Here is a 25,347-nt window from a genome sequence, read left to right on the forward strand (position 1 = left end):
TCATTTCAACTATATCACCCTTCGTGATCTCTGTACTTTGGAACATATGTGCTGTCAGACTTAACAGAATAAAGCCTTTTCTGTCTCTGAATCTGATCCTTCAAATAGTTTGCAGCACTTCCTGTCAATCTGTCATCCACTTGAAGTAAAAATAGTACATGCTCCAATTCTTTAAAATACTTCAATGGAATGGCATTTTGCCTTATATGATAAACCCTACCATTTGTCATGAAGTACAACAAGATGTGTTCTTTCAAGTAGGTATGGTAGACCATTTGTATAGATTCCAGTTGATTCAATCTCTCAGGAGTTGCTCCAATACCTGGTTCACTCAAGGAAGTTGGATCATTGGTAGTGTTCTGTATTCTTCTTTCATCAGCACTTCCCAATCCATTTTTATCTCTAGCTTCATTTCCAATAACTACTCTTGCTTCAAAACCACTTGCAGCAGTCTTCAAAGATTGAGTCTGTTTTGCTTTAGTGAATCCTGGTAGGAGTTTCTTTGATCTATCTTCTGATATCAAGTTAACTTGAGTTGTGTCAGAGGTTACTTGCTTCTTCAAAATATCAGAACTTACAGTCTCTTGACTCAGAACAACTTGAGCCATGTCAGAGGTTGTTTTAAGAACTTTTCTTGAAGTCAGAGCAAGATCATCCTTTTCATCAGTGATTTCTTCATTCTCAGGAGGCACATAAACCTTGATAGGTTCACCAACATTTTCTTTACCCTTGGATCTTGAATCTATTTGCGGTTGTGATTTAGCCAATGTTGCTTCAGTATTTGTCCTTTCTTTTATCACAATGCCTTTGAATTTTGGAAGTGTCTTTTCACCAGAAGCTTCAGATTTAGATGTGACTTTCTCTGATTTAAGTCTGGCTTCTTCTTCCATTAAACTCTCCAAGTCCATTCCTGGATTTTCGTAAAGAAATAACTGTCTTGACATTTCTTCATCAAGATCTAAAAGTTCATCAGAACTTATCCTTTTACCAGTAGCAGAACTAATTCTTTTCCCAGTATCAGAACTTGTCTTGTGACTTGTGTTTTCAGCTTTTCTTGATGAGAAACCTCTACCTTGACTATGACCTCTATCCATTCCAGAGTTTTCTCGATCATCCCTTTCATCATCCTTCCCTTTCAGTGTCTTATCAGTCTTGCATTTGGACTTAATTACTTTCTCCCCCTTTTTGGCATCAGCAGGTAATAGAAGAAAGACAAGCAATTCCACTGAGGCTTGGATTTCATTAAGTTGAGATTGCTGAGAAGCTTGATTTTTCATAATATCATCAATCTGAGCTTGTTGAGTCTCTTGAGTCTTCTCAATATAAGCAATCTTGTCAAAGGTAGGTTGGAAGAACTTTTTCTTATAAATCTTTTGAATTTGTTCCTGTTTGATAAATTCTTCATGAATCTTGTGTAGCTCTGCATGAGTAGTAGAATGAAGGCCTTGTAGATGTTTAGTACTCAATGCAGTGACTCTAAGCTGTGTTTTGAAATCATCAGTATTTAACATCTCATCAGCTTTTGTCAATTGCTCGGCCAGATTCTTTGCAGATGGAACACAAGTAATTGAGTTCCATTCCTTAGTCCACTCCTGTCCTGCAGGTGTTTCACTCCAAGGCACTGGTGGTTCTCTTATAACAAACTTCTTAACAAGTTCAGATTTAAGAACACTTTGTTGAGGGGCATGTCCTGAAGGACCTGCTTCATCAGCATCTGCATTTGGAGCAGCATCACCAGTATCTCTAGCATTTGCAGCATCAGAACTTATAGAATTTGTATCTTTTGATAAAACAACAGTATGAGTAGCAATGGAGGCTTCAGCATCCTCTAATTGCTGATTTGGTTCCAAGTTCTGATCAACAGCCATATCCTGATGCTCACCTATATTCTGATCATCAGCATTTAGATGTAGAGAAGGTGTAGTAGATAATTCAGGAGTTTGAGCAGCATGAGTAACAGGTGTTGTTGATGGATTAGTTGTTGTTGGAGCTTCTAAGCAAATTACTTCAGGCACAACCAAGGTCTGGATATCTATATCAGCACTTGTGCATGTATTAACAGGAGATGCAGTCTTAGGAGACATAGATGGTGTGTTGGCATTTTCAGTAACAGCTTCCTGATTTGGAGTTGATGGAGAAATAGTGGCTTTAGCAGATTCTGGTTCTTGTGAGATCAGAGATTCCTGATCTCCTTCCTTAGCTGTTGCTTCCTCATCATCTGAAATTGGCCTTTTTGCCCTCTGTTTCTTGTATCTCTTTGAAGATATGGATTCCTTGGGAGTTTCAGCAACGGTCATTCTTCAAAGCCTTTCGAGAAGCTTAGATCCCCCAATTCCAGAATCCTTCTAAGAAGTCACTTTCTCAGCTTCTTTGACAACAGGTTCTGATGTAGAAACCTGTTCCTCACTATCTGACTCATCTCTCAAAGCAATCCTCCTTCTCTTTTGAGGTGTTTGAGGAACAGTCTTTGTCCTCTTAGGCTTGGCTTGGAAGATGAAGGCTTCACAGTAGGTTCTGAGGATGACGATTGAACTTTCTGTGAAGTGGTGAGATATGATTTGAGATATTGCTGTAGGGTTGGTTGAGTAGTATGGGTGGTATGTTCTGATGGTTGTTGTGGTGTTTGGGAAGTGGTTGTTGGTTGAACATCAGGATAAACAGATCTATATAAGTACAAAAAGTATATATAAGTTGACAGAATCTAGCAAAGTAGACAACATTCCTATCCTCTGTCATCCTATCCCCAATAAAACCTATTATAGCAGTTGCAAAATCAAAATGAGTTTGGTAATGATGGCATACCCGATGTGCTGACTCATTATGGGGATGGCATCAAAATTTGAACACTTGTTCCCAAAAGCTTTAGTGATGCAGTCGAAGAAGAAGCTCCATTCCCTCCTGATATGAGCCCGTTTCAACTGCCCAAGCTTGGCCAAACTCTACTCATACCCCAAACTAGCCATTAACTCCTGAAGAGCTGATTCCTTTGGAGTTGAAAAAGTACATCCTTCTGGTAGATGTAGAGCCTTGCGTATTGTACCAGGAGTGACTGCATATGGAGAATCACCCACTTCGAAAACAATACTAGGAGTAGCATTTTGACCACCATTATCAAAGTTTCCAGTCCTCCAAAATGTCAGAACTTGTTGGCTTGAGAAGACTGAAGGTTGGGTCAATGCATACCCGATTTCACTGTGTGCAAGAAGATCTTGCACAAAATGCAATTCAGACGGAGCTTCAGCATTATCAAGAATTGTAGCATAGTTGTTTGGAACAAATTTAGCTCCATCAATGATTAAATCCTTAGGTGCCATGAAAATAATCGAGATTTATAAGTGCCTGTTAGGTGTTTGATAGAATGTCTATATGAAAAACCAACATTAGAAGAAGAAACAGAGTAAAAGAAAATAGAGAGAAAAAAATATAAAAGTGAATAAAAGATTAGAAATCCTCTCTCTGTCTTACTTATACCTTTGAAAAAAAATGTAATCGTTGGACACCTGTCAGACATGCAGTAATAACGAATAGTTAATGGGCACGGGAAAACAGTAATCATTACTTACCCACTTGCAGTTTTTCAAGGAAAAACCGTTCCATTAACCCAGTTATTCCATGAATCAAGGTAAATCAGTTTTAATTCAAAATTGAAACTGTTCCCACTTATTCAAATTTTTTTTTCACTGCAACACCAATATTCTGAAAAAAAATTCGAAGGAAAATGACCAAAATAAATCAGATGAGCAAGTACTGATAAAGTAAAATCAGAACTTAATTTAAAAAAAAATTTATATGGTCAACAGAATATGAATATTTATCAGGATTTATCAATGTAATACAAAATATCTCAGAGACAAGATCTTGAAACAAATTTCATTAATATATCAAGAGAATACATTCATGAAATTTAAATTACATCAGAACTTTTACAAGATTGCCCTAAGCTGCTAAACCTAATGTCAACAGCCTGTGTCCTAGCTCAAGAAGCAGGGCAAGGCTGATGATGAAGAAAAACAGGAAGAAGAAAATAAATCATTTCTTCTTCCTACTCTCGACAAACAGAATATCGAGTCGTATGATTCGCTCTTGCTGGCGGAGAGCTTCCAGCCTTTCCTCCTCCAATCGCTCCAGATGGCGATGGTAGTCCATGTAGAAGAACAGGAGGTGGGTGAGTACCTCCTGGAGAACTGAGTCCCATATCCCATCAGGAATGGCAGTGATGTGCCATTCCTGCTGCCAATCGACACAGCTCAGCTCCATGTTGAATGTTTCATAGTTCAAAAACATATTGTAATTGACCATGGTGTATTTGATATAAAGATTATGAAGGTGAGTTTGTCATAAAAGATTTGATGGGAAGGCTGATGTGAAGTGGTTGTTTATATAGGAAAGAGAATGCCAGGAGACGCAAAGAAATTTAATGCTGACAGGTAGAATTAATTCTACCTCGTCTCCCCAGACATGGAAAAAGAAAAACAGTCATTGGAAAGGTAAAACATGGTTTAATGCACACAAGTAGCAAGTAAAAATTGATTGTGCATGTACGAGTACCACTATCCCTAAATATAGTGACTGTTAATCTTCCACTTCAACATATTCTGGTTTAAACTGAGACTGTTTGCAAATTTTATCCACAAATAAGTCAAGTAAAGAATCAGAATTTAATATCAGAACTTAGACTTATATCAGAACTTAACAGTCATCAGAACATAATTTCTTAACTTGATAAATGAATGCCTATCTTAGTAATTCCTCACACAAGTTCTGATATAGGTTCTTCAGAACTTAATCATCAGAATGTGTAATCAGAACTTGTCCTCAGAATTTGTGCAAAGTGACACAATAACTGTTCATCCAAAACAACATAGATCACCACAGTAATCTTCATCATTCATATGGAGTGTTCAGTGTGTGCATTAAGCTAAATATCAGACAAAGAGAAAAGTCTGATTCACTTCAGTACATCTTAGAAATAAGGCATAACTAAAACTTTACTAAAAACCTGTCATTATTCTGAGACCTACTATTGAATGAATTCATGATTGAGTCCACCTCAACTATTTTGTGCTAATTTTGTGTATCTTTTTAAATTCCATTTTACAGTGGTTTCTCAGTGTAAGTGAGTCACGACTGCTTATCAGAATTTATGCTATTATCAGAGTATTTCTCCAGTAATCATAGAGTGTGAAAAGTCACCAAGAAAATATTTTATTTGCTTTTCTGATGCATATTACTTAATACCAGCAATGCACTTGGGTCTTCCCTTCCATATTTTTTTTACTCTAGATCTCAAAGGAGTACCTGATTTTTAATCCTTGTTTCTTTTTCTATTTTTTTTTGATAAGTGAGGTTTATCAGCACTTAGTACATTCAACAGATTTACTAGCATCAGAACTTAACAGATGAGTAGCATTATTCTAGTTTGTGACTTAATAATAAGATAGACAAAGTAAATTCAACTAAGCTCAATATCAGAATTTGCTTGTGTCAATAGATTTCCACAGAAATAATTACTTCTAACATGGGATCATTAGTATATTGAAGATTACTAGGTCAGCATCTAGCATAAGTATCCTCATAGGATTGAGTAATTATATTAACAGACATATCACAATCAGAGTTTAGAAACTTACATCAGACAACAGTCAGTACTTTAGCAAATTTTCAATTAAGCACAGAATACACAAAGAGAGTAATTTCTGTAAATACTGATCATAAAGTCTGATGCATCAGAACAAAACTAAGCAGATTTAGAGAAAGAACCTGAAACCATTCCAAGTTCATTTACCAATCTTGTAAAGGTAGCTTCACACAGTGGTTTGTGAAGATATCTGCTAGTTGTTGATCTGTTAGAAGAAAGTGCAATTCCACTGTACCTTCATCCATATGTTCCCTGATGAAGTGGTACCTGATGCTGATGTGCTTTGTCATAGAGTGTTGAACTGGATTACCTGTCATAGCAATAGCACTTTGATTATCACAGTAAATAGGGATTTTGAAATATGTTAACCCATAATCCAGTAACTGATTCTTCATCCAAAGAATCTGTGCACAACAGCTTCCTACAGCAATATACTCTGCTTCTGCAGTTGATGTGGAAATTGACTTTTGTTTCTTGCTAAACCAAGAAACCAATCTGCCTCCAAGAAATTGGCAGCTTCCACTTGTGCTTTTCCTGTCAATTTTGCAACCTGCAAAATCTGCATCTGAGTAATCTATTAGTTTAAAATCTGATTCTCTGGGATACCACAATCCCATATCAGTTGTTCCCTTAAGATACTTGAATATTCTTTTTACAGCTGTTAAGTGAGGTTCTCTTGGATCTGCTTGAAATCTTGCACAAAGACAGGTAGCATACATGATATCAGGTCTACTAGCAGTTAGATAGAGTAGAGAGCCAATCATACGTCTGTAATCAGTAATATCTACTGATTTACCAGTATCCTTGTCCAGTTTTGTTGCAGTGGCCATGGGAGTGGATGCACTTGAATAATCTTGCATTCCAAATTTCTTCAACAAGTTTCCGGTGTACTTAGTTTGACAAATAAAAGTGCCTTCTTCATTCTGCTTGACTTGAAGGCCCAGAAAATTGCTAAGTTCCCCCATCATACTCATCTGATACCTTGACTGCATCAGTTTGGCAAACTTTTTACAAAGTCTGTCATTTGTAGATCCAAAAATGATATCATCAACATAAATCTGGACCAGAAGTAAGTCCTTTCCATGGTTGAGGTAGAACAGTGTTTTGTCTATTGTTCCTCTATTAAATCCACTTTCCAGAAGAAACTGAGCTAAAGTCTCATACCATGCTCTAGGAGCTTGCTTAAGTCCATAAAGTGCTTTATCTAGTCTGTAGACATAATCTGGATATTTGGAATCTACAAAGCCTGGAGGTTGTTCGACATATACTTCCTCCTCCAATTCTCCATTGAGAAAAGCACTTTTCACATCAATTTGAAAGACAGTAAACTTTTTTGAGCAGCATAAGTCAAAAATATCCTTATGGCTTCTTATCTAGCAACTGGTGCAAATGTTTCATCATAATCAATTCCCTCCTGTTAAGAATATCCTTTTGCAACCTAGCCTTGCCTTATTCCTTGTAATTATGCCATCACTGTCAGTTTTGTTTCTGAATACCCACTTTGTACCAACAACAGATCTATTCTTTGGTCGTGGCACTAGGGTCCAGACTTTGTTTTTTTCAAATTCATTTAGCTCTTCCTGCATTGCTTGCACCCAATCAGCATCTTGAAGAGTTTCTTCCACTTTCTCTGGCTCAGTCTAAGAGAGAAAAGAATTGTAAAGACATTCATTTGAAGTACCTGTTGTAGTTCTGACACCTGCATCAGGATTTCCAATTATCAAATCAGGTGTATGTGATTTAGTCCACTTCCTTGCAGATGGAAGGTTTTCTCTAGAACTGGATGCTCCCCCATGATCCATGCTGTCTTTATTTTCATTTTCTGATGCTCCCCCTGAAACTATGCTCTCTGAGTTGGATTCTTCAGAATTTAGATTTTCAGAACTATCAGAACTTGGCTTATCAGAACTTGATAGATCAGAACTTGAAGAGCCAGATGTATGTTCTGATGCTTCTTGAGATGTGGTAAGATCTTGAGTATGCTCCCCTTACATAGGTGCATCTTCCTTTGGCGTAGTCACCACAGTTTCAATAACATTAGAGTTTAATCCATCAGAGTTTACAGTATCAGGACTTCGACCGTCAGGATTTTCAGTATCAGAATTTGAGTCTTCATTTTCAAATCTCAGCTAATCATGATCAATAAAATCTTCAAGTCCAGTAATCTTCTTGTCATCAAAAGAGACATTGATAGATTCCATGACCACTCTTGTTCTCAGATTATAGACTCTGAAGGCTTTTGTGGAAAGTGGATATCCAATAAAAATTCCTTTATAAGCTTTTAGATCAAATTTGGATAGCTGTTCAGGATGAGTCTTGAGAACAAAACACTTGCATCCAAATACATGAAAATACTTCAGATTTGGCTTCTTTTTCTTCACATCTCATATGGTGTCTTTCCTTGCTTGTTAATAAGTGTTGCATTTTGAGTAAAACAAGCAGTCTGCACAGCTTCAGCCCAGAAATAGGTTGGAAGCTTTGCTTCGTCAAGCATTGTACGTGCAACTTCAATGAGAGTTCTATTCTTTCTTTCAACAACTCCATTTTGCTGTGGAGTTCCAGGAGCAGAGAATTCCTGCTTAATTCCATGGTTTTTGCAGAACTCTTCCATTATCAAATTCTTGAACTCAGTGCCATTATCACTCCTTATGGTTTTCATAGAGTCTTTGACCAATTTATCCAGTTGTTTGACATGATCAATCAAGATAGATGCAGTTTCACTTTTTGTGTGCAGGAAATACACCCATGTGTATCTAGTGAACTCATCTACTATGACCATAGTATATTTCTTCTTTGCAATAGACATGACATTCACTTGACCAAATAGATCAACATGTAGTAGATGATAAGGCTCAAGAATTGATGATTCAGTCTTGCTCTTGAATGAAAATTTTCTTTGTTTGGCCTTCTGACAAGAATCACAAAGGCCATCAGGAGCAAATACTGACTTTGGCAGTCCTCTCACAAGATCTTTCTTGACTAGTTCATTTATATTGTTGAAATTTAAATGAGAGAGTTTCTTGTGCCAATTCCAGCTTTCTTCAATTGATGCTCTACTCATCAGACAGATTGCAGAACCATCAGTACTTATTGAAAGCTTGGCTTCATAAATGTTACCACGCCTGTATCCTTTCAGAACAACTTTTCCTTTAGATTTACTCACAACGTCACAGTGTTCTTCAAAGAAATCAACATGATAACCTCTGTCACAGATTTGACTTATACTCAGCAGATTGTGTTTAAGTCCTGAGACTAGAGCTACTTCTTTAATGATGACATTCCCAAGATTGATATTGCAATATCCCAATATTTTTCCAATGTTGCCATCTCCATAAGAAACACTTGGGCCAGCTTTCTCCACAAAGTCTGATAGCAGGGCTTTATTTCCAGTCATATATCCTGAACATCCACTGTCCAGAACTAGGATATTTTTCCTGTTGCCCTGCAATCACAAAGACCGCTAGTGATTAGTTTTAAGGACCCAGACTTTCTTGGATCCTTTGGCTTTATCAAGTTTGTTAACATTTGCAGCGGATTTAGCATCAGAGTTTATGTTAACATTTTTCTTATCAGAACTTACACTATCAGACTTTGAATCAGAATTTACACTAGAAGGAACAATGGAAACTTTCTTTAAAGAAGGTTTTATTTGATAATAATCATAGTACAAACTATGATATTTCTTACAAGTATAAATGGAATGCCATAAACTACCACAATGAAAACAAGGATTTTGTGGCTTATATCTAACAGACTGACTCTTAACTCTTGACTTTGAAGGTAAGGAGTTTATGTTTTTATTCTTCCTGCAAAAAGAAGCCAGATGGTTAAAACTTCCACAGTTATGACACGTTTTCCTAGGAGCTTCAGGAACAGGCTTATAATCATTGCTTTTATTCACACCTTCCTTTCCATTCCTATTTTTCCTAGGTGATTTTACCTTGTTTGCATTCTTAACATCTTTTAGCTTATGCTTAAGCTGCTTCTTAGTCATTAAGCCTATGTTTACTTCAGCTGTCTCTTCCTGTTTTAGTTTGTCAGAAGTTAATCCCTCTTTAACTTCTGATTTCTCATTATCAGACTTTACAGTTACAAACTTAACAGGTTTTAACTTTGGCTTTTGCTTAACAACATGCTTAATTTCTACAGTTCCTTTATCATTCTTATTCTCTCCATAACCTAAGCCCTCTTTCCAATTTTCACTACTTAGCAAATTTTGAGTTGTTCTGCCAGAGTTAGTCCAAGTCCTGATAATCTCTCTTTCCTTTTCTAACTCAGTTTTTAGAGATTCATTCATTTTTAGCACTTCATCCCTAACATAAAAAGCATCATCTCTATCCTTCTGAGTTTGATGGAACATAACTAACTCTTTTTCCAAGAAATCATTTCTTTTCTTAAAAGCAAGATTTTCAGAAGTTAATCTTTCACATGTTAAAGTTTGATCTCTATAACTAACAAACATGGTTTTAAGATATCTTCTCAACTCATTAATATCATCAGTATGAAAAGCATAAGTAGTCTGAGGTACCTTTGTTTCAGCAGCTTCAGAACTGCTCTCAGCACTTTCTTTATCAGCATTTGCCATCAAAGCATAGTTCTCCTCACTTTCAGAGTCTGAGGTGTCTGTCCGGCTTTTCTTCTTTGTGACAAGAGCCTTGCCTTTGTCACCCTTCACTTTCTTGTAATCTGGAGATATGTTGCCTTTCTCACCACTGTTATAGCATTTGACATTGGTATAATCTCCTCTATCAGACTTTCCTCCTCTGCCCTCAGATCTTCTGAATTCTTCTTATCAGAACTTGTGCCTTTCCTGGAAAACTTCTTTCCCTTCCTGAACTTCCTGTATGCAATCTTTGTTATCCCTTTCACCATAAGAGCACACAGCTTCATCATCTCCTCATCAGCATCAGTCTCAGGAAAGCTTTCAGAATCTGAGTCATCATCACTTTCAGAACTTGATGACTCAGTATCAGACTTTGTGAAAAGAGCTTTACCCTTGTCTTTCCTTGAGGTAGCTGCCTTGGGGGATTCTTCTTCAGCCTTAAGAGCAACTGTCCTTGACTTTCCTCCTTTCCTCTTGCTTCTTTGTTCCATCTCAAGTTCATGAGTCTTGAGCATTCCATAAATTTCATCAAGAGTTGTTTCATCAAGACTGTAGTTGTATCTTATTGTTGTTGCCTTCAAATCCCAACATTCAGGAAGAGCTAACAGGAATTTAAGGTTTGAATCTTCAAGATCATACTCCTTATTAACCAGTGACAGATCATTCAAGAGTTTGACAAATCTATCATATAAATCAGTCAATGACTCATTAGCCTTTCAGTCAAAGTGTTCATACTCTTGAGTGAGTATTGTCTTCATGTTCTTCTTAATTGTATCAGTTCCCTGACACCTTGTTTCCAGAGCATCTCATATCTCCTTTGCAGTCTTGCAGTTGATTACCCTGTTTGACATTACATGTAACACCCCCAAATCCGGGGTCGGGGATCCGGGTTGTCACGAGTTCCATTTCCCTTAATAACACCCAATCTTAATAAACAATCAACTACTCTGTACTGTGACCCCACAATAAACACACACACCACAAGTTATAGTCTCAGAGATGAATATCCAAAAATAACACAAGTCATTTTATTCCAAAATTATATGCCATTACACCTTAAAAGGGTTTCTGAATAAATTTACATTTCTTTGCCATTATTACAATTGATAAAGATACATAAGTCTGGTACATCAAAAGTTGAAAGCCTAGCCTATTGGTAGTTCCTACCTCAGCTACAGCGACATCAATGCCTATTGGAAACTGCGGAACATTTTCTATCCGCTCGCGAATTGGGAGTTTGGTCTTGTTCATCTTGTCTATCTGATGTTGTGTGATGAAAGAAGAAAGCAAGGGTGAGCAACAAGCCCACCGAAATAATATGTATAATAATTAACAATATATGAGCATTCTCATAGTACTCATGAAAGTCTTGGTCAAGAAGAAATGAACCAAGCTGATATCTTAATGCGACCAAGTCGCAAAATATTTAGTATATATATACATATATACTTTTCACAATCTTTGAAATCCTCTGACATGTATAATATACACAGAGTTCCAGTTTATAACTGTATAAAAATATCGTTGCAAGGTGATCTCATATATCTAATCTTCTCTCAACATTTTTCTGAAAATCTTTGTCATGCATAAGATAATCATTTACTGGATATAAGTTTAAAAGATGAAGTTACAAGATACTCCAATATACTTATATCTTTTCCGGATACTACTTGAACTACCACCGTTCAAGGTATCATTAGTTTCAAAAGTTCATCACATAGATGAGACTACAAGAAAAGACTTGAATAGATTCAATCTTTGAAATATCCTCAAAATGAAATGAAGTTACGAGATACTTCATTTGATGAAAACATCATTTTGAAAACTCGACCCTGCCAACACTCAACAATTTCCCAACCGTAGCCTTTCTATCGAAGTGCTCTGGGTAGTGTTGCAGAAATATCCAATTGGATGATGAACTCATTACGGGAGTTTGCCGCGCCAGGAAGACCACTCACGATGATCAGTCGCAGTAGTGCAACCCCACCATTTTCTATATGTAGAGGAGAACCTGTCGGATTTACTTGTCAACCGAACACTGGACTCCTAAGGAATGGACCGTCTTAGCGGAACTTCCAGGCCAATTGGGCCAATATAATAAGGCTAGGCCGGCGCCACTCGACCACTTACGCCACTCCTAGTTCAGATGAAATCCATGACTCTGAAACGTAAAGCTCGTCCCCACTTTCCCCAAGTAGAAACTTGTTGATACGACTCCACCAAGAAGTCGTATCTAGTTGGAAAGGAAAACTCACCGATATTTCCCAGGCGATGCCTGTTAATGGATTAACTTGTTCCAAGAATTTTACTTCCCGAGTGTTGGGTAAGTAATCAAAAACTCTTTTATCATAATAGCAACCTTGTTGCGAATATAAAATACACCACAGAGCCGGATCCCTCAGGTTTTGAGCGAGTATTTAAATCACCTTCGAAAGGAGGATTTTAAAATATAAAAATGAGTTTTGGGATCCGCCCTAACCTTTAAAATCATTTTGAAGACTCGAAAACATTTTTAAGAATGTTTGGAGTGATGCTGATTTAATAAAATAAATCAGTCCCAATATATTAGAAAATATCTGAATATTATTATTTAAATAATATTCCCATAAAGAATAATCTTTATAAAAATAATTGAAGTAGAAGTTTTAAAACTTATACTTGAAATGAATATTAAATAACCAAATATATACTTATACGAAAGTACTATCTTTATTTGAGTAATCAAAAGTGAGTTTGATTATCGACACATTATTTTTTAATAAAATTAAGAATAATAATTAGTAAATAATCGGAGTCATAAGTCCTCGAATGAATATTCAAATAATAATATTCATTAAATAAAATAAACGGAGTCATATGTCCTCGAATGAATATTCAAAATAATATTCATTAATAAAATAAACGGAGTCATATGTCCTCGAATGAATATTCAAAATAATATTCATTAATAAAATAAACGGAGTCATATGTCCTCGAATGAATATTTAAAATAATATTCATTAATAAAATAAACGGAGTCATAAGCCCTCGAATGAATATTTAAAATAATATTCATTAATAAAAATAAAGTTATCGAATAAACCTTTTTCGATTCATAGTTTTGAAAACTATATCTATATATATATATAAATATATACAATATACTCGGGAACATCGACTCCCAGTTTTAGAAAATGTTCACCTTTGGGTCCCCTATACTAAGGGTATACGCAACTACTGCTTATCTCTAGCATAGGTATTATGCAACTTATAAGCAATTGAATCAACTATATATATCAAGATTACGAAACAGACATGCATATATACCATATCACATGCTCCAATATATCGCAAGATTTGCTAATTAACCACCATGCATCTATCACAAGATAATGCATATACATATGTATACATCACAACAACAGTATAAGGGGTAGAAAACTTGCCTGAGTGTTCCGGGATAGACTTAAGCTTAGAGTGGGTCTGGTAACCTATGAACAATAACATAAGACGGAATTAAACCACGGTCGCTTAAGAAACTAGACTTTAACCATTCAGAGACCTAACGTTCGCTTTCGCGCTTAACAATTCACTTAAGTCGCTCGAGTACCCTCAGGCTCCACCATTTTTAATAAATTAATTATTAAGGGTTTTAAGGCGATTCTTTCGCGAGTACCTTACCAACTGCCTAATCCACTTTACATAATTGTTTCTTACCTCAATTAGTCATTTAAGGTCTTTAACCAAGGTTTCAAAGTAAGGCGAGGGGTAATGGTTCGATCGCGAAACGCCGTTACTTAAAATGGTCGTTTCTCCTAAACCGTACATCGGAATCAAACGAACTACATATCAAAACGAAGCTCGTAACATGAACTATCTAATCATGGCAATGGTCAAAACCTAGCAGTGGGTTCACGGGTCCTAATGTTAAGAACAAAAATAGCCTAAAGTAAATCGGACATTACGACGACTATTGTTACGCGATTTCCCAAAATTTTACCAACCAATTCAACACCAAACCATCACCAATCAATCCCAATACAACCATATGACCATATCACTCATCAACCACTTTAAACCATTTAAACCAATCTCAAATCATACCATGAATCATCAAGAACAACTAGTGCTACTTTTTAACTCCAAATCAACAAAAGCACTTAACCACTAAGATCTCAACATGACAAAACAACTACTACACTTAATCTATCATTCCATCATCATAATCATTTATATCAAACAATCTTAATACTAAGATCATGAAGAGTTATACCTTCCTTGAAGCTTTTAATCAATGAAAGATCCTTGGAATGTCCATGGAAGCCTTAATATATGCTTAAGCTACCTTGACCTTGCAAATAAAATCAAGAATCAAAAATTTGTTCTTGAAAGTTACTATTCACCCTAAACTAAAATGATTTGTTTGAGATAGAAAACCTTTGATTCAAGCACTCAAACTACTTGCTCTTCTTAGTTATTAAATATAGGATCCAAAGAAACAAACCTTATAATTTTTCATGGAGTATAGCTTGTGTTTTGAATTTCTAATTCACCATTTTGGTGAAAAATTCGAAATGAAGAAGATGAAGGGGGGGAGAGAAGCTTGCTTTGTTTTATTGATCTTTGTACATAAAAGGCTTGGTTGATATCCTTTTGTTTTGTTAATTACCTTTTAACCATGGTAAAATTTGTGTGGCTTGAAATCAACCAACAATACCTTCCCTTTGGTCATGCTTATGTCATCCTCATATGTCATCTTCCCACACTTGTCATCTTCTTGTTGGTGTGGTGACATCATCATCACTAACCTCTTTGATTAGCTCTTAATTACTTGGCTAATGACCGCTGATCTGTTATACGGTTCGCTTAACTTTCGTTCTCATTTATCGTTTGAGGGATCATACCCGGGATCTTATTACTTGGGTTTCCTTAACCTTTCTCAATACATTATATTTCTTTTTATGATCCTCTCTTATAATCCTTGAATTTAAATCATTTTTATCATGTTACCTTATACTCAATTCTTTCGGTATCTGGTGGATTTTCGGGAAAATCAAAGTGTTCGGATTTGGATTCTGACGATCTTTACATACACTTATATACCATATAGAGTACTAATAATATCCCAGAAGATCAATAAAAGAACCCCTACATAGTGTGGCATGAAAAGTTTTCTTATTCAGCATAATTAGCAAAACACTATTCATAAGGGTTTCAAAAAAATTCAAAAAAATTGGGGTTATTACAGTCTCCCCTCCTTAAAAGGATTCCGTCCCGGAACCAGATAGAAAATGAATAGGAATACTCTCTTAGCATTGCACTTTCTAACTCTCGAGTAAATTTTCCCATATTGTGGTCCTACCACCAAACTCTGCCTAGTTTGATAACCCTACTCCTAAGCACTTGTCCCTTTTTCAATCTATAACCCTTTCTGGTTGCTCCATATAGGTTACGTCTGGTTGCATGTCTAGGCGCTCATATGCCCCTATTTATCTGGCATCCGAATTACACTTCTTTAATATTGATACGTGAAACACGTTATGACTTGCTACATGTTCGGGGGTAGGGCTAGCTCATATGCTATCTTCCCAATACGTCTTAATATATCCAAGGGTCCAACAATTCGTGGACTTAAACTTTCCTTTCTTTCCAACCCTCATCAATTCCTTTTTAAGGGAATACTTTTAACAATACAAGGTTCCCTCCTTCATACTCTTTGTCCTTTCATTTGTCAAATCAGCATACTTCTTATGTCCATCTTGGGCTACTCCCAGCCGTCCTCTGATTAGATCTATTATATTCTTGGTCCTTTGGACCACTGCTGGTCCGAGCATCTTGCGCTCTACTACTTCATCCTAACATAAGGGAGATCGACATTGTCTTCCCTCAAAGATCTCATAAGACGACATCTCGATACCTGACATACGATCTATTATCGTGAGGAAACTCATCCGCGTTAAGTGATCATTCTAAATTCTTCCAAGTCTATTGAACAGACTCTTATTATAGCTTTTAGCATTAGAGCTTTTGCTTCTCAATACCCATTCATTTCCAGTTCGTAATCGCTACTACCTTCCGTTCCTAATATTATACTGGTTACACCTTTGCTCGTTAGCATTCTATAATCTTTTAATAATCGCGTCAACCTTAGTATCACGAACGCGTTAGAATCGGAATACCACCATACTTGGTACCACTTTCTCTCTAGCTGCCTCCATCTTCGAAAGCTTGGTCCTTCATATAGAAGTAAAAGAATTTATTGAGAGATCACTATGATCATGAACACTTGTTACATTGCATAGTTAGTACAGAAGGTGGCCAGCCTTTAGTACTTGACAAGCAATTAAACAATAGATGGTATCCTACTCGGCTTCTATCACACAGATAGATAGTCATTCGGCAGTACCTCCCCTTCTGGAAGGGTTGTTCTTCTCAACTTACATGAAATGAAAATGAGAGAAAAGAATGAATTGAAGAGAATTGTATATATGAAAAAAAAATATACTGCCATAAAATATCTGGCTTGGAACCTACCTCTGAACTATAGAGGTTTGTCATAGGAGAACAAAACATATGTATATATATATATCAACATCAAGTATTATCGCATCGCATTTTGCATGCTTAAATATTTTTGCTATTCCGTCCATCATTCTATGGACCCATGCTCTTCCTCGAGCTTATACACAATCACCTTTGAAACTCCCTCGACATCGAGAATCGAATCTGGGATCTCATTCTATACATCATCGTTACTAGAATTCTATGCTTGCACCGTAACCTTCCTCGTATAGTAATATGACTCTCTATTGATAAGAAGGAATAAGTATTCAATAGGTAGATAATCTACTTGATTAGTCTATCAATGATAACTTATACACCACCACGACCCGATTAGTGGTACTCAATCTCAACATCCATTCCAATATAACTCTCACAGTTGTAATCGACTCATTACTCGCAGAATCATTGCTGCACTACTAGGGTCCACCGTTAACCTACTGTAATCATTCATTTTTCATGAAGTCTTAATAGCTAACTATACGGAGTCCATACATCTCGTATCGAATTCTTCTAAGGAGGTAACATGATCACCGCTCATGATTCATGAAGAACTCTCCTGAACTTGACGTACATATGACATGAAGTAGATAAAATTGCAGAAGAGTTTCAATGAAGGCAACGATAGCAGGTTAATACCATTCTTAATCGTATGTCTTTATTGGGAGACATGCATCTCAAAGGTTCATTTAGTCATTTCGTAACATGGTCCTCGGCTTATCTCAAGATAGTACCTTCTAAGATAGATAGCCCGCTCATGGCGATTATAAGAATTAAACCTTTACCAAACTACTATTACAGTTGGGTATTGCACAGTCATCGGAAGGAATGTCAATCTTCCAACCCATAATACAACCTTTACGGCTTCAACCATTATCATTGTATTCCTCTGGCACGAGCGCCTATAATTGTTCTCTTACACTTAAAGTGTCGGCCACCTCTTTGGCCTTTCCTGATAGTAAAATTTACTTACAATCAATATCGTTTGAACGATCTCCAACTAAATTTTCTACCTCATTTCCAATCACTGCTTGTGTGAAGATGTTTTCCTTAAAATCTGATGAGTAAAAAAAAAATACCACCATTTTTTTTTCTTCCATAAGTTATTGCCTCAGTCTTTAGAGGTTAATCATTGTCACGACTGACTCTCGATCATACTTAGGACGTCTCTTATCTTGGGTCCTTCTTGTTTTCACCATTCTTGACCTTTGTTGGGTTCAATCTATAATTTCTCATGGTTTAACAGGTGCCCCACCTGGCATTATTATTATTACTTCATATTTCCTTTATCAAAATTTCTATTCTTGAGAATTTTGAATATTACCTTTCTCCTTGTAAAACCTCTAAGGTTATCCTTGAATGGTTCCTCCTGTATTTCCTTGATACAGGGCATATCAAAATACCATTTACTAATACTAGAACCATTGTTTATGTACTTCTAAAAATTTCTCCACTGATTCTTAAAGGTTGTTATTACCTTAATCCTTTCCAATTCATACTGTCAGAACTCATACTATCTCTATTAAGGGTGAAATGCCAACCTTTATGCATTCCCCTAGGATTCATTTAAAGTTACTGATGTTCTATCCTTAATTCCACCTTTAAAAAGGTATATGCATCCTTCTATGGATAAATCAAGTCATATATTCCTGATAAGGGTGTCTTATTCAATCATTTCCACCTCGATAGTATATGCCTAATTTCACAATAACATCTGTATTCAAAATGAGGTCAATCAATATGGCCTCCAAAAGATAACAACGGTTATCCGCTTTTCTTGCCTAATTTGGTAACGATAACAAGGATGTTCTGGAAGATATTGGTCGTGTTCAACGTGAACTTCTTCTTAATAATTCATTATTCACTTGTTGTTTATCTCAACAGTCACCTCAATGCTGGGATATCTTTCATACCTGGCGTCTCCCTTTCTGGGTATCAAGCCACCGGTCTTACACTTCGCATTCTTGAAGGTCACTTCCTTCATCCAATTTTCCTAATTTCTTACTTCCTTGTCTCCTCAGTCTATCCGCGTCTCATTATTTATCCTTTGAACTATCTCAAGGTTTCCTCGAATCCTCCCAACTTACAGGGGATAAACTATATGTATCTCTTATGCCTTCAACCATCAATTTAACTCATGGTGAATCACCCTCATCCTGACGATTTCATACTTTTCTATTTCTATTGCTACGAGTCTTTAGGGTTTCCTCATACCCAACTCCCTTATCATTCCTCAAACTCTATTGCCTTTATATTCCTTTCCACTTCAGTTTCTTTTTATTTTCCTTTCTCTTATCATTATTTCATGAACCACTAATCATTGACTTCAAACATCACATCGTTCTAGGATTCTTGTCATCAGAACGAATCTTGACAACTGTAACACCCCCAGATCCGGGGTCGGGGATCCGAGTCGTCACGGTCTTTCTTTCCATAATATCACTTCACTTAATTAATAATAAATAACCTTATGCTGTGACCCCACACTAACACACACCACAACCCGTTATAGTCTCAGAGATGAAATTGAAATAAGTACAAGTCTTTGAATCCGCAATTTAAAAGTTATTACAACCCAAAATGATTACTTGATAATTTACAGTTAATTGCCATTATATGCCACAACTTATAATTATACATAATTTGATTCTCAAAAATAGAATGCCTGATCTGCCAATAGATCTACCTCTGCAGCTATAGCAGCTACCACATCATCGGGAAGACGCGGGACGCTTCCCATGCGCTTGCGCTGGGTCTGCTGGAGTCTGGCCATCTTTCCTAACTGTTGTTGTGTGATGAAGAAATAAAGCAAGAGTGAGCCTTATAGCTCGCAAGATAATATATAGTGATAACAATAATATAAGTATCTAAATGGATACTTACTAGAATCTTTTATCATGCGCAAGATAATTACTTACTAGATATAAGTAAAAACAAGGGATGAAGTTACCAAATACTTCACTATACTTATATCATTTAAAAAGCTGCTTGAACTACCACTGTTCAAAGTATAATGAGCTTTCAACAGTTCATCGGATAGATGAGACTACAAAACAAGATTTGAATAGATTAAATCTTTGAAATATTATTAAAGGAAATGAAGTTATGATATACTTCATTAAGTTCTGATATATATATATATATATCCACATATACATCTTCTTTATACAATTTCCTGAAAACCTCTGTCATGTAAAGTATGAACAGAATTACAATATCCAATAAATTTGGAAAGGAAAAGAATTTGGCATAAACCAGATATCTTGCTGATCAGGCAAAGATACCCATAAGTAACCTTTTCTACTAGTAGATGGACGAATTCCCCACTGGTCATCACCCTGGTCGTAATAGGACCTTATGCTGGACTGCCACTCAGCCACTTATGCATTTGATGGACTCCCACTGAGCCACTTACACTATCATGGACGCCCACTGAGCCCATGTTGCTTATGCCGACTCAATAGATGGACTTACTTCCCGAACGTTGGGTAAGTAATCAATTCATTTACCAAAACTGCAACCGTGTTGCGAATATAAAATACACCACAGAGCCGGATCCCTCAGGTTTTGAGCGAGTATTTAAATCCCCTTAAAAAGGAAGATCTTAAATATAAAAATGAGTTTTGGGATCCGCTCTAACTTTTAAAAATCATTTTGAAGACTCGAAAACACTTTAAAGAGTGTTTGGAAGTAAAGCTGATTTAATGAAGTAAATCAGTCCCCAGAATATTTAGAAAATGTCTGAATATTATTATTTAAATAATATTCCCATAAAGAATAATCTTTATAAAAATAATTGAAGTAGAAGTATTAAAACTTATACTTGAAACGAGTATTAAATAACCAAAGATATACTTATATGAAAGTACTATCTTTATTTGAATAATCGAAAATAAGTTTGATTATTGACACCTTATTCTTTAATAAAATAAAGAATATATTTCAGTAATAAGCGGAGTCATAATACCTCGAATGAATATTATAAATAATATTCATAAAATAAAGGAGTCATACATCCTCGATTGAATATCCAAGTAATATTCAATAATAATATAAAGGAGTCATAAGCCCTCGAATAATATTCGAAATAATATTCAATAATTAATATAAAGTTATCGAATAACCCTTATTCGATTAATAGTTTTGAAAACTATGACCATATATATATATATAAGTATATATATATATTTATATCCATATATACAAAATCTACTCGGGATCCTCGACTCCCGGTTTTAGAAAATATTTTCACCTTTGGGTCCCTATACTAAGGGTATATACAAATTACCGCTATCCTCTAGCATAGGTATTATCAACTGAGTCAACAGATATATATGGAAAGAATATGAAACAGGCATGCATATATATATACCATAGCAGCATGCTTCAATATATTGTAATATTTGCTAATTAACCAACATGCATCTATCGCAAGATAATGCAAATACATATATACATCACAACAACAGTTATAACGGGTAGAAAACTTGCCTGAGCGACTTGGGGTGATAAAAGGCTCGGGACGAGTTTGGTAACCTATAAACAACAAGTAAGTTGGAATTAAACCAAAGTCACTTGTAAATCTATACTTTAACTATCTTAGACTCTAACGCTTGTTTTGAGCTTATTGATTCGCTTAAGTCACTCGGGTTCCCTCGGCTCCACCATTTTTAATAATTTAACCTTTACGAGTTTTAAGGCGATTCCTTCGCGAGTGTCTTACCAACTGCCTAACACACTTACCATAAATGTTTCATACATTAATTAACCCTTTTTGGTCTTTAACCTATGTTTCAAAGTAAGGCGAGGGGAAAAGTTTTGTTCGCGAAATGCCGTTACATGAAATGGTCATTTCTCCTAAACCGTGCATCGGAATCGAACGAACTACATATCAAAACGAAGCTCGTAACATGAGCTATCTAAACATGGAAATGGTCCTTAATCTAGCAGGGGGTTCTCGGGTCTTAATGTTATGCACAAAAACAGTCTAAAGAAAATCGGACGTTACGACGACTATGTTTACGCGATTTCCCAATTTTAAACCATTCAAAACCAACCTAATTCAACCTCAAATCCAACATACAACCCACATCCATCCTTATCACATCATAACAACCCCAACCAATTCAATTTTAACATTCATACTTATGCCTAAGCTTAACTTTAACCATACTTAAGTTCTTTTAATCAAAACAACAACATTTACCATTCCATTTCAATACCATTTCAATCCCAAACTCTAAATCACAAACATCAAGCTACAATATCACCCTATTAATCAAAATCATCTTATAATACATAGGAATCTAGGGTTTGGAGATGATATACCTTCCTTGAAGTGGTGGGAGTAGCTAGGAAGCTTTAAGAAGCTTTGAGAAGTCTTAGGAATGCTTGGATCTTCAAGGAAAACAAGAAAAATTTCAAGTTAAAAACTTGAAAACACTATTCATTGTCTTCTTCTTTGATTAAATGAAGAAGATTGAGAAGGAATTGATGGCTTAAACTCATGATATAGCCCTAACTAAGCATGAAGATGATTAGGGAATTAACTCACCAATTTAGGAAGCTTGGATCTTTGATTTTGAATTTTCTTGCCTTTTGCAATAGTAAAAAGCCGAGAGCTCTCAAGAACAATGCCTTGGTTTCTTTTTGATTTTGATGAAGAATGAATTTGCTTGGCTTGGTTGATTTGTTTTTGTGTTTGATTTAGTCAATTACCTATTTGCCCTTGATTTTGTGTGGTTAAAAACCCACCACATCTCCTTCCTTCCCATGTCATGCCTATGTCATGATGTGATGTCATCCTTCCCTCTTTGTCCTCCTATCATTGGTTGGGTGACATCACTCACTCTAATCCCTTTGATTAACTTCCTAATTGTTTGCCTAATGACCGCTGATCTGTTATACGGTTCGCTTAACTTTCGTTCTCGTTTATCGTTTGAAGGATCATACCCGGGATCTTATTACTTAGGTTCCCTTAACCTTTCTCAATACATTATATTCCTTTTTATGATCCTCTATTATAATCCTTTAATTTAAATCCTTTTTATCCTGTTACCTTATACTCAATTCTCTCCGTATCTAGTGGATTTCCGGGAAAAACCAAAGTGTTCGGAATTGGATTCTGACGATCTTTACATACACTCATATACCGTATAGAGTACTAATAAAATCTCATAATATCCATAACAGAACCCCTACATAGTGTGGCATGAAAAGTTTTCTCATTCAGCAAAAACACTATTCACAAGGGTTACAAAAAGTTGAAAATTTTGGGGGTTACTACAGTCTCCCCTCCTTAAAAGGATTCCGTCCCGGAATCAAACAGAAAACAAATGGGGGTACTTTTCTAGCATTGTGCTCTCTAGTTCCCAAGTTGATTCTTCCACATTATGATTCTGCCATAGTACTCTGACTAGCTTGATCACTTTGTTCCGAAGCACCTGCTCCTTCTTATCTATAATCCTTACTGGCTTCTCCACGTAAGTTAGATCTGGCTGCATATCCACCTGCTCGTACTCCACTATGTGTCTGGCATCCCGATGATACTTCCTTAGCATTGACACATGGAACACATTATGAACTTGTTGCAAATTAGGGGGTAAGGCTAGCTCGTAAGCTAACTTTCCAATCCGTCTTAATATCTCAAAAGGTCCAATGTATCTTGGGCTTAGTTTTCCTTTCCTTCCGAACCTCATTAATCCCTTCCAAGGGGATACCTTTAGCAGTACTAAGTCCCCGACTTCATATTCCTTGTCCTTTCGGGCTAGGTCTGTATATTTCTTCTGTCTGTCTTGGGCTGCTACAAGCCGTCCTCTGATGAGATCCCCTATATCTTTGGTCCTTTGGACCACTTCGGGTCCGAGCATCTTCCGCTCTCCTACTTCATCCCAGTATAAGGGAGATCGACACCTTCTTCCGTACAGGGCCTCATAAGGCGGCATTCCGATGCTAGCATGAAAGCTATTGTTATAAGAAAACTCGATCAACGGCAAGTGATCATCCCAACTCCCTTTAAAGTCTATTGCATAGACTCTCAACATATCCTCTAGTGTCTGGATGGTCCTTTCACTCTGCCCATCCATCTGGGGATGGTACGCGGTACTCATATTTAACTTGGTCCCCGTACATTCCTGAAAGCTCCTCCAAAATCTGGAGTTGAACCTGGGGTCTCGGTCTGAGACAATGGACGCTGGGACTCCATGTCGCGTCACTATTTCCTTAAGGTAAATGTCCACCAGTCTATCGACTGTGTATCTCTCATTAATAGGAATGAAATGAGCTGACTTTGTCAGTCGGTCTATAATTACCCATATGGCGTCATGATTGGCCTTCGTCCTTGGCAAGCCTACAACAAAATCGCTATCTGTTCCCATTTCCATTCGGGAATCTCCAGGGGTCGTAAGAGTCCACTGGGTCTCTGGTGCTCTGCCTTTACCCTTTGGCAAGTCAAACATTTGTTTACCCATTCTGCTACGTCCCTCTTCATGTTGGGCCACCATTAATATTCCTTCAAATCCCTATACATCTTGGTACTTCCCGGGTGAATGGAATACCTTGAACTATGGCTTTCATCCAATATCTCATCTTTAAGCTCTTGAACATTCGGAACCCAAATCCGGTAGGAGTACCTCATTATCCCTTTATCATCTTTCTCAGTATGGATCTCCTCTCTAGTCATTGACTCTCTACCTTCATTCATTATTTTCTCCTGGCACAATCTGATCTTTTCCAATATCTCTGGCTGCATTGAGATCTCAAAAAGCTTTTCAGTTCCGGTTCCGGTTACCTTTACTTCTATTTCCATTTCTCAAAATCCCTTATCAATTCTTCCGAAGTCGTTATCATTCTGAGTCTTTCCTTTCTACTAAGGGCATCAGCCACCACATTGGCTTTCCCTGGATGATAAAGAATCTCACAATCATAGTCCTTGATTAGTTCTAACCATCTCCTCTGGCGCATGTTGAGCTCTTTCTGCGTAAATATGTACTTGAGGCTCCTATGGTCTGTGAAAATCTCGCACTTCTCTCCATACAAGTAGTGCCTCCAAATTTTTAAGGCAAATACTATTGCCGCGAGCTCAAGGTCATGAGTAGGATATCTAACCTCGTATTCCTTCAATTGCCTCGACGCAGACGCAATCACTTTACCGTGCTGCATAAGCACACATCCTAATCCTTTGTGCGACGCGTCACTATATATCACAAAATCTCCTTTTCCGTCCGGCAATGCCAATACCGGAGCCGTTATCAACCTTTTCTTTAATTCCTAAAAACTGTTCTCGCATTTCTCCATCCATTCAAACTTCTCTGTCTTACGAGTAAGTCGTGTCAAAGGGGCTGCGATCTTCGCAAAGTCCTGTACAAATCTACGATAGTAGCCGGCCAATCCTATAAAACTCCTTACCTCTGTGGGTGTGGTTGGCCTTTCCCAATTTGAGACCGCCTCTATCTTGGAGGGGTCGACCAATACTCCTTCTTTATTGATCACATGTCCTAAAAACTGTACTTCATCCCGCCAGAATTCACACTTCGAAAATTTGGCATATAACTGTTCCTCTTTGAGT

This window comes from Apium graveolens, chromosome 3 (genome assembly GCF_009905375.1).
Source record: "Apium graveolens cultivar Ventura chromosome 3, ASM990537v1, whole genome shotgun sequence".
Lineage (NCBI taxonomy): Eukaryota > Viridiplantae > Streptophyta > Magnoliopsida > Apiales > Apiaceae > Apium > Apium graveolens.